The sequence below is a fragment of the Herpailurus yagouaroundi genome, unplaced genomic scaffold (genome assembly GCF_014898765.1).
Source record: "Herpailurus yagouaroundi ecotype Mexico unplaced genomic scaffold, PumYag 199, whole genome shotgun sequence".
NCBI classification, from domain to species: Eukaryota; Metazoa; Chordata; class Mammalia; order Carnivora; family Felidae; genus Herpailurus; species Herpailurus yagouaroundi.
Window position 1 is genome coordinate 21,377,136 of NW_024412430.1, and position 11,566 is coordinate 21,388,701.

The following is an 11,566-nucleotide window of genomic DNA, read 5'->3' on the forward strand; positions in this document are numbered from 1 at the left end:
TTTCGAGCACTTAGCATGGGTCAGACCCAAGTTTTAACTCTTTCCACACTCCACTCCAGGAGGTTCGGTACCTTGCCCAGGATGAGTCCGTGAGAAAGGGGCAGGTCTGGATTTGAACTCTCCCTAAAAGGAAGGGGGGTCGGGGGCTCCGACAGCAAGCCTGGCATAGGCCCGTGGGCAGACACAGTGCCCAAAGAGATGTACACGTGGGGGTTGCAGGCTGGGGGAGAAAAGATAGGGTTCTCATTGGTAACTGGTGGATCAGACTGATGAACCCATAGAACTTCACGGCTACTCCTGGGTGCGCTCGAGTTTCATTTTCACAAAGGAAAGCTGAAGGCCGGAGTTCTTACCATTCATTCCCTCTCCCACCTCCGGTGACTAGGGGATCTAGGGAAAGTGCTCTGCCCGGTAGGGTCCACTCCAATGGCACCACCCCATGCTCCTGGAAGGGCCCCAGGAGGGGGCTGACACAAGCGGAAAGCGCCGAAGGGGACCCAAGGGCTCCCCCACGCAACCAGGGGATGTCTGACCCCGCCGGGCCCTTCCAACGCCCCGAGGAGCCCACGGTCCCGAGGCCGCTGACCCGAGTCTCCGCCCCGGCTGCCCCCACCATCGAGGCGAGGTTGGGTATCTGCCCCAGGCCAATCTTCCTCCAAAACCTGGGGGCAGGTGGCCAAGCGGCACCCGCATCACCAGAGCCGGCTTCGCCGAGCAGCGCCGCCCCACCGCCCGTGTGCCCCAAGTCACCCAGGCCAGCCCGGCTCCTCCAGGACGGGACGCCGGGCCCCCAGCCCCGCCTGACGGCCCTTCCCCCAGACTCCCGCCCACAGCCCCTCCCAGGTGGGCCGCCCCAACCCCGCCGGGAAACCCGAACCTCCAGCAACCCGCGGCGACAGCGAACCGACCCCGTCCGCTCTCGCCCGGCTCTCCCCACCGAAGTGCCCCGGAACGGCGGCAGCGGCGGAATCACTCACCACAAGCGCGCAAGGACGGTCACCAGCCACCAGCGACGCCGGCGGGCGCAGGACAGCACTACCCACAGTGCTCCGGGGTGCGCTACCCACAGTGCCCCGGGACGCGGGACTGCGCTACCCACAGTGCCCTGGGAGAGGGTCTTCAATACCCACAATGCCTCAGACCACAGCGCGCTGCGCCGCCGCCTCCCGGACAGGGCGGGGTCTAGGGCGACCTCATCTGGTACTTGCCCCTGAGCTCCATGGGCTGCCTTAACTGGAGGGATTGGGTTACAGTCCGTTCGTTGGGCTCTTGAAGAGATTGTGAGAAGTCAGGTGAGCAAAATCAAACTGACTTTCAGGTGCAAGAGAAGGGTGGTTTAGGTGAGCAGAAGGTCGTCTTAATTTATAGAGCCTTGTAATTTTCGTTTAATAATAATAATAAAGTCAGTTACCTGGATGTGTGCTTGTCCTCCATCCTGAAGATTCGCCCCTGTGAATCTTAATTTGAATAACAGTATGAAATAAACGAACTTCTTAAAAAATGCCAAAGGTACTGGCATTTTTCTTTTTAAAGGTCATGAAGTTTTTAAAAAAAAACAACAACATAGGGGTGCATGGGTGGTTCAGTTGATTGAGCTTCCAGCTCTTGGCCTCGGCTCAAGTCATGATCCCAGGATCATGAGACTGAGGCCCCCCCACCCACCCTGTGTCCGGCTCAACTAGCCCTGAGGAATGAGGATGGTATGCACCATGAAAATGTTGTAAAACTGGCCAAACAGCACAGATTTGTCAAACCACCTGCCTGGTAAAAGGGGTTCACAGGTGAATTCTCCCAAACATTTAAAGAAGAGTTAATACCTATTCACCATAATCAAGTGGGATTTTTTTCAGGAATGCAAGGAATATTCACAAATATTTACTATTCACAAATCAATGTGATTTGCCACATCAAGAGAAAGGATTAAAATCATATGATCATCTCTATATATGCAGAAAAAGCATTTGACAAAGTACAACATCCATTCATGATAAAAATTCTCGACAAAGTGGGTTTAGAGGGAAGATACTGCAACTTAATAAAGGCCATATATGAAACACCTGCAGCTAGCATCATATACAGTGGTAAAAAGCTGAGAGCTCTTCCTCTAAGGTCAGGAACGAGACAAGGATGGCCACTCTTGCCACTTTTATTCAACATAGTACCAAAAGTCCTGGCCACAGCAATCAGACAAGAAAAATAATAGGCGTTCATATTGGCAAAGAAGAAGTTAAACTGTCACTATTTGCAGATGACATAATAGTATACATAGAAAATCCTAAAAGACTCCACTAAAAAACTAGAATAAGTCAGTAAAGTTGCAGGATACAAAATTAATTCCCAGAAATTGGTAGCATTTCTATTCCCTAATAATGAAGTAGCAGAAAGAGAAATAAAGAAAACAGTCCCATTTACAATTGTACCAAAAAAGAATAAAATACCTAGGAATAAACTTAAAGAGGTGAAAGACCTGTACTCTGAAAACTATAAAACATTGATGAAAGAAATTGAAGATGACGCAAATGAAAAGATACTCCATGCTCATGAATTGGAAGAATGAATTGTAAGAATGAATTGGAGGAATAAACATTGTTAAAATGTCCATAATACTCAAAGCAATCTACAGATTTAATGCAATCCCTATCAAAATACCAATAGCATTTGTCACAAAACTAGAAGAAATAATACCAAAATTTGTGTGGATCCACAAAAGACCCAGAATAGCCAAAGCAATCTTGAGAAAGAAAAACAAAGCTAGAGGTATCACAATTCCAGATTTCAAAATATACTACAAAGCTGTAGTAATCAAATCGGTATGGTACTGGCACAAAAGCAGACACATTGATCAATGGATCATAATAAAGCACCCAGAAATAAGCCCACTACTATACAGTCAATTAATCTACAACAAAGGAGGCAAGAGTATACAGTGGGGGAAAAGATATTCTCTTTAATAAATAATACTGAGGGGCAACTGCATGGCTCAGTTGGTTGGGCACCCAACTTCAGCTCGGGTAATGGTCTCGCAGTTCGTGGGTTTGGGCCCCGCGTCTAGCTCTGTGCTAACAGCTGTTAGCCTGGAGCCTGCTTCTGATTCTGTGTCTCCCTCTCTCTCTCTGCTCCTCCCCCTCTCTTTCTCTCTCCCTCTCTCTCTCTTTCTCAAAAATAAACATTAATTTTTTTTTAATTTTAAAAAATAAATAATACTGTGAAAACTGGACAGCCACATGTAAAAGAATGAAACTGGACCACCATGCAAAAAAATAAACTCAAAATGAATTAAAGGCATAAATGTGAGACCTGAAACCACTAAAAATCCTGAAAAAAACAGAGGCAGCAATTTCTCTAACATAGGGGACATTTTTCTAGTTATGCATTCCAAGAGAAGGAAAACAAAAACCAAAATAAATTATTGGGACCATACCAAAATAAAAAGGGTTTGCATAGCAAAGTAAACCACCAACAAAACAAAAAGGCAACCTATTGAATTAGAGAAGGTATTTGCAAATGATACATCTAATAATGAGTTAATATCCAAAATACAGAGAGCTTATATAACCGAACACCAAAAAAAAAAAAAAAAAAATCCAATTTAATAAATGAGCAGAAATTCTGAATAGACATTTTTCCAAAGAAGACATATGTATGGCCAAGAGACACATGAAAAGATGCTCAACATCACTGATCATTAGTAAAATGCCAATCAACACCACAATGAGATATCACCTCACATCTGTCAGAATGTCTAAAATCAAAGAGATAAGAAACAAGTGTTGACAAAAATATGGAGAAAAAGGAAACTTCATACACTGTTGATGGGAATGTAAACTTTTATAGCCACTGTGGAAAACAGTATAGAGGTTCTGCAAAAGTTAAAAATAGAAATACTATATGATCCGATAATTCTACTATTGAGTACCCAACAAAAACTAAAATACTAACGTGAAAAGATACACGCACTCCTATGTTTATGGCAGCATTTATCTATAAGAGCCAAGTTATGGAAGCAACCTAAGTGTCCCATCAGTAGACAAATTGATTAGGAAGGTGTGGTTTGTATACACACACACACACACACACACACACACACACACACATACACACACAATGGAATATTATACAACCATTAAAAAGATGAAATCACGCCATTCATAAAAACATGGATGAACCTAAAGAGTATCATGCTAAGTGAAATAAGTCAGACTGAGAAAGACAAATAACATGATTTCACTGTGTGGAATCTTAAAAAAAAATGAATAAACAAATAAGCAGAATCAGAACTTTAAATTCAGAGAAGAAATCGATGGTTGCCAGAGAAGAGGAGAGTGAGGGCATAGGAAAAATGGGTGAAGGGGAGTGGGACATACAGGCTACCAGTTATGGAATGAATAAATCATGGGAATAAAAGGTGCAGCATAAGGAATACAGTCAATAATATGATAGTGATGTATGGTGACAGATAGCAGCCACACTTACGGGGAATATAGCATAATGTATAAACTTTTTTTTTTTTAACGTTTATTTATTTTTGAGACAGAGAGAGACAGAGCATGAACGGGGGAGGGGCAGAGAGAAAGGGAGACACAGAATCGGAAGCAGGCTCCAGGCTCTGAGCCATCAGCCCAGAGCCCGACGCGGGGCTCGAACCCACGGACTGCGAGATCGTGACCTGGCTGAAGTCGGACGCTTAACCGACTGAGCCACCCAGGTGCCCCTGTATAAACTTTTCAAATCACTATGCTGTACACCTGAAACTATTATAATAGAGTGTGTCGATTACACTGAAATAAATAAAATAAATTACTTTTGGTTAAATCAGTGCACATGAGGAAGGACCATAGTCGTGTGTGTGTGTGTGTGTGTGTGTGTGTGTGTGTGTGTGTGAGAGAGAGAGAGAGAGACAGAGACAGAGACAGAGACAGAGACAGAGAGAGTGTGTGTGCACATGAGCAGGGGAAGGACAATGGGAGAGGGAGACAGAGAATCTTAAACAGGCTCCACACTCAGCATGGAGCCCACCACAGGGCTTGATCTCACAACCTGGGATCATGACCTGAGCCAAAATCAAGAGTTCACACTCAACCAACTAAGCCACCCAGGCACCCCTGACCATAGTCTTTTTAAACATAAAACTAGCTGGAGTACCAGTGTGTGTTGGGGGGAGTATTCTCAAAGTATTTTGATGATGGGGATCCCATTTCTTAGAGATTTTTCTCTACAGCAAAGAGAAAAATCCTGAAAAAAAACACAATTTCAGCAGGAACAGTCTGGGTCCAGAAGGAATCAGACCAAAGCCAGCATGGTTCCAGTAGGAACAGGCAATTCCAAAAAGAAGTTGGATTGAAGGCTAAATAAGTACTCTCAGAAAAAATAAAGCCTTAAAACAGATCCTGAATAAAGCTTAGAGAGCTGGAACACAAAGAGAGAAGAGCTCAAAATCCAGGAGAAAATCTACCCTCAAACTAAAGAGCCAGCAGGACCCAATGAGCCTGGTTTGCTCTGAGGGGACCAGCACCCATTTGCTTCCTAGTCTTGGAGTGGTTTAGGGTCTTTGCTGGATCTCACTTCTGGTTAGCAAACAATGTTAACCTTAGGAATAAGGCAGCCAGTTATTTAACCAGCAAAAGCTGGGTTTATTTGGGAACAGCATAGGATTGCAATCTGGGACAAGCAAGCTCCAGCAAATGGTAGGCGAGCCCAGAAATTAAAAGAATGAAAAGTTCTTTTATAGAGGAAAGGGGGATTTGGGAGGAGATGTTGTAAACTACAAGTCCATTGGTGTAAACACGGAGCTGAAAGTGTAGTGGCTTCTCATTGGCTGAACTGTGACAGTCTCTCATTGGCTGGGAAGTTGCTAGGGAGGAAGAAATCTTACTTTCTCCTGCTGGGTTAGTAAATTAGTAGCTACAGTAGTGTCTACTTGCAAAGTGCACCTCTTCCTGTTGGGTCTGCAGTTGACCATGAGTGGTAATTCGGGAGGGTGTGACAGTTCTCCCTGCTGTCCTCCTGACTCAGTGCTAAACCAGATTTCCTTTTATTAATTTTTACAAAGTAAATGTGAAAACACTTAAATCTGTAGTAATTAAAACTAAAATTATTTGACTAGTACAAAAAAAATCACTGATTTGATGTAATAGAACAGAGAGCTCAGAAACATCAAGGTCTTTATAAAGAGACACACCTGTTTTTCTAGGAATTTAACAAGTGTTTTCAAGTTACTTCCTATTAGCTTCTGCTCAAAATGAAGTAACAGGAACCAGATTTAACCTCCTGCCTAAAATAACTTTTAAAAGGACAAAATATACCAGAAAGTAGGTTTGAAGACATTGGATTAAGACAATGAAGAGCAGTGACCCTTGGGAGGTCAGTAATAAACCAGGTGAGCCCTTGAACTTTCTGGATGCAGAGAAAGTTCAGGTCACAGTCCAGAGAAGGGAAACCCAAGTGGGGATGCTCCTCAAGTGTCAGCAGAGTGCTGACCAACACACGTGTGTGCAACCCCGAGCAAGGAACCACTGGATGGGATTAGAAAGAAATACTGTGAGCTCACATAGGCCAGAAACCACCCCTGTTCCCACCAGATAGAATGAAAAATCTTCATAATTCACATGGCCTGGAATAAAGTACTCAAAAGGTTTTGTCTCAATAGTGGGGCAAAATTACACCTGAATGCTTGATAGATAATTCTTATATTAAATTTGGGGGAGAAAACATATGTCTTAGGAATCTTAGAAGTCACTTTCATTTTTACATGAATTATGTATTCAGAATTACACATATTCTTATATAAATAAAATTAAAAAAATTTTTTTTCAACGTTTATTTATTTTTGGGATAGAGGGAGACAGAGCATGAACGGGGGAGGGGCAGAGAGAGAGGGAGACACAGAATGGGAAACAGGCTCCAGGCTCTGAGCCATCAGCCCAGAGCCCGACGCTGGGCTCGAACTCACGGACCGCGAGATCGTGACCTGGCTGAAGTCGGACGCTTAACCGACTGCGCCACCCAGGGGCCCCTAAATAAAATTTTAAAGAAGACTGAATTCATGGTCTCCATAAAGTGAGCTGTACACTTAATATGCTCCAATCAAATAGCATTTGCATAGTTTTCAACACCACAAAGCAATTATCTGGATGACTATATTTTCAATACAATGGTGACAAACAATAGAGCTTAATTTTCTGTATCATTAGCATTTTAATACAAAACTATAATAATCAGTGTGATGATGGTATGAGTCAGCTGAACGGAACTAAAGGGAACTAGGAAGGAGACGGAGAAAGAGAGGAAAAGTGAGAGTTTCAATTCAGTTTGAAGTGGTTGAGAAAATAGTTATTTGCGGGAAGTTAAGTTGGCTCACAAAAGAAATGTAAAAAGAGAAATCAGAGACATAACATGACGAAATATAAATGATTTTGCAAACCACTCTGTTCCATCTGGTGGTATGGAAGGGCTTTGCATGAATTATAACAAAGCAGAGACACGAAAAGAAAGCCTCAAGACAGCAGCACCAGGACAAATGTGCTCATGCTCATACACAGAGATCTCTCTCATCTCACTGGGCTGAAGTTCAGTGGAAGTGACTGAGTCTGCTATGGAGAGAGAGAAGGTACATTTCTGGAACTTCGTTACTGGTGGCTTAAGTTTTGAAACCACAGAAGAAAGTTTGAGGAACCACTACAAACCATGGGGAAAATTTACAGACTGTGAGGTAACAAGGAATCCTGCAAGCAAGAGCTCAAGAGTATTGGGTTTTGTAAGTTCTTCATACATGGCAGAGATTGGTGCTATCATGGCTGCAAGATCTCATTCAAATGATGGGGCAGCAGTTAAGTCCAAATGTGCTGTAGCAAGAGAAATCCAGAAAACCTGGAGCTCATGTAACTATGAAGAAGCTGCTTGTGATGGAATTAAAGACAATACTAAAGAATATCAACGTAGAGATTATGCAAGGAATATAGAAAGCTTTATACCATTTGAGATCATTACTGATAGGCAGACCGGAAAGAAAAGAGGCATTGGTTTTATTCCTTTTGATGACCATGATCCTGTGGGTAAAATTGTACTGCGGAAATACCATACCACCAGTGGGCTTTATGCAGACAAGAAACACGGGAGGTAAAAAGTTCTAGGAATGGCAGAGAAAGGTATTTTGCTTTGAAGGGTTAATGCCGAGGCAATGGATCAGGAGGCAAGTTTAGAGGAGGTTCTTGTGGATAAGGAAGAAGACATGGATGTAGGGATAGCTATAATGGGTATAGAAGAGGATTTCGGTGGCAGTTTTGGAGGCAGTACTGGTTATGCGGGACAAAAATGAAGATATAGTGATGGAGGACCTGGATGTGGGAACCGGGGTGGGGGCTACATAGGTGGTTTTGACAACTATGTAGGAGAAATTATGGAAGTGGAAAATACAGTGACTTTGGGTATTGCAACTAGCAACCTTACGACTATGGTCTAGTGAAGAATGGACATTTTGGTGGCAGCAGGAACACAGGGAGAGCATATTGTGAAGGAAACTATGGTATAGGAAGGAGTGGAAGAAGTGAAGGTTGTGCAGGAAGAACCCAGTACTGACTTTCTTCCTATTTTCCATGGGCTTCACTGTAGCCACTGAGCCAAGAAGTAATAAAACAGCTTTGGGCTTTCAAAATAACAATATTTAGAAAACTTATATCACAGACATGCATAAATATGGAATGATATGCTCATACTTCCCCCTAACATGTAATTATCCTGCATACAAATGAAGACACTAACCCTTTTTCCAAAAGACAATGCGAAGACCTTAAATGATGTTTACTGTTCTCCTTTGATATCACATAACTTAAATACTATAATGTAAAATTAACAATATTTAAAGACTGTAATATAAAGTCGATGCAGCTTACATTACATGATAAGGGGATAAGAGAACAACAAAACCAAAGATACTGTATTATGTACACACACACACACAACCACAACCACAAACATGTTCATAACAAAATAAGGAAGAAACATTCATGCCAATTACAGTTCTCATTTCTGTAACTGAGCACATGGTTGCAGCTGATATTGATAACTACCTTTATCACTGCCCATTCCATATTCTCTTTGCCCTCAGCAAATATCTCAGCTGCTCATGGTTATTTACCTGGTGGGGTGACCCAAACCTTCATTCCTGAAGTTTTTGGGCCAGTAGCCAACCTGCCTAGATTGCATTGTTGTACTTTTCCATTGACTTTAACCACAGATAATGGCAATACTAAGATACCCTGAGGAATCTCCTCTGTTCCATATATACTCTTCCTTACCTCTATTGTGGAGTTGTTCAGCTTCTCTGGGTAGTCCAAATCAATCAGCCCAGCCAGCATAGCAACTCCTTTCTCTCCCTGTTGATTCAGAGGCATTGAGGAGTCCAAAATGGCCAGATGGCAGTCTTAATTCCCAGTTTGATAAGATCATTGTTGTATCTCCTGGTGGAAGTATTCCTGCCTTTGGAACTAAGACTTCTAGGCCAGCAGAGTATAAGACTGTATAAGAGGTATAAGAGGCAAAAATATTGGTAGCAGGTTATTAGGGGTAGTTGTGAGTGATGCCACTCCCAATTCCATCCCTAGATTCCTGGACCTGTGAATCCTGGCTACGGGAGTAACAGCACCATATATTGAGTGGTGATTCAGAGTATATTTAGCCTTCTAAAGAATCTTGTCTCATTCCTACAATGTATTGCCACCTGACTGGAAATGTGGTGTGAATCACCACCCCTGCATCTTCCCAGTCCTTGATGGTAGCACTAATCTCAGAAATCCCTCCAGGAATTCAGTTCTACTTTTACTTTACTATTTTTCTAAGTAGAGACAGTTCTAGTGGCTTCCACTTGGCCTTTCCCACCATGGTAGCTCTTAATCCACAAGTCAGGGAATCCATGTGAGAATTCCTCAGTTACTGAGTCTATTTTAATGATGCATTCTAGAACTGGGGAAATAACCACAGGATGGTTTGGGGACCCACTTGGCCCAGTGTGAGAGGAATATGAGCCAAAACTCCATTTATCATGTAACATGCAAAATCCCTGATTTTAACTGGTGGACACCAGTGACATTTGAGTCTCCTGGAATTGGTGTCAGTTCAGAGCCCCAAAAAGCCTATTATTATTATTCCCTTTGCCCCAGTACAGAGTTAGCCTGGTAGAGGCTATAGGTTCCTTTGGGAAAGGCTGGGAAAACAACTAAAATAAATTTTAGCAGTATACCAGTATACCAGCAGTATACCAGTATCCTTCCTCAAAGGAACCCATTCTTCATTCAAGAATTTCTGGATCTAACTCAAGTCTGGTAATCTACTCAGGGGCTGTGACTCCCTATCTTTATTATTCAGGTACAACTTTTGTTCTCTTGACCTAGAACTTTTCTCCTTATACAGACCAAGTAAAAATGTAGTAGGCTTCCAATCGACTTCACTTCTAAGGACACCACAATCAACTAGCCAAAGTCATAGGTCTGGAAGCAGAGAAGGGTGGTAGGGGTGGATTCTGAAGAGAATCAGCATTGTTTTGCAAGGCAACTGCCTCAAGGGATGCCATCAACAGTTTCCTGAGACAACACAGTTAGTCTCCTCAGACTGGGTGAAGAGGTTGCTACTACTGGCAAACAAGGCTTATCAGAATCTAGGTGCTCGATGTCCCCAGATTCATCAAGGTCTTTCCACACATCCCCGTGCCAACTTTCAGAATCTCATTTCTTCCTAATCAAGAGACATCCTGCAAAGCTGGGAATTCAAAATGCGCTGTAAGTCATCCACTTGCAAAATGCAATTCTGGGTTTGATTTTCGGCAATCTTAATCCTGTGGCTATAGGAGATAAGAGCCTCTTTCAGGAAAGACATAGACACTTTCAGGTCATTTATCTGGCACTTGAGCCAGAAATTTAAATCCCTGAACTCATCTGTTTCTTTCTCCACTTTGTTCAGTGATATTAGGAGCAACCAGCAAAGTTCATTATACTCATTAGTTTGACAAAAGTGTTTGAAAATATATACCTTACCACTTAGATTCTTAGTTCTTATAAGTGTTTTATTAGAAGTATCCAATGATGTGGTTTCATTCATATGTGGAATTTAAGAAACAAAATGAAGAAAAAAAGAAACCAAAAAACAGACTCTTAACTACAGAGAACAAACCAATGGTTACTGGAGAAGTGGGTAGGGGGTGGGTGAAGAAGATTAAGAGAACTAAGTGAAGGGGACTAAGAATATGTGTATCATGAAGAGCACTGAATAATGTATACAATTGTTGAATCACCATAATGTAGACCTGAAACTACTATAACAATGTATGTTGACTATACTGGAATTTTATTTTTATTTATTATTTTTTTAAGTTGGCTTCACACACAGCACAGAGCCCAACATGGGGCTTGAACTCACAGCTCTGAGATCAAGACCTGAGCTGAGATCAAGAGTCAGATACTCAACTGATTAAGAGATATGGGTGCCCCAACACTACTGGAATTTTAAAAAATAAAATAAGAAGTATCCAATAATGATATTTTATATATCTCTGTTGCCAAATCACATCATGGCTCTC

The 11,566-nt window shown here is 42.3% G+C and overlaps 1 protein-coding gene across 9 annotated transcripts in view; it reads right to left on the minus strand.

Annotated features, from left to right (window-relative positions):
- Positions 1-9,522, minus strand: part of ZNF169 (zinc finger protein 169) — a 57,518-nt gene extending 47,996 nt beyond the window's left edge. For 3 of the 9 annotated variants that reach the window (XM_040449571.1, XM_040449570.1, XM_040449569.1), the window contains exon 1: positions 354-779. The gene's annotated coding sequence lies outside the window, so the exon portion shown is untranslated. Of the gene's footprint in view, positions 1-353; positions 781-977; positions 1,087-9,293 lie in introns of those variants that run through there. The other 6 variants (XM_040449565.1, XM_040449564.1, XM_040449566.1 and 3 more) reach the window with 6 other exon arrangements.
- Between the last annotated feature and the right edge of the window lie 2,044 nt (positions 9,523-11,566).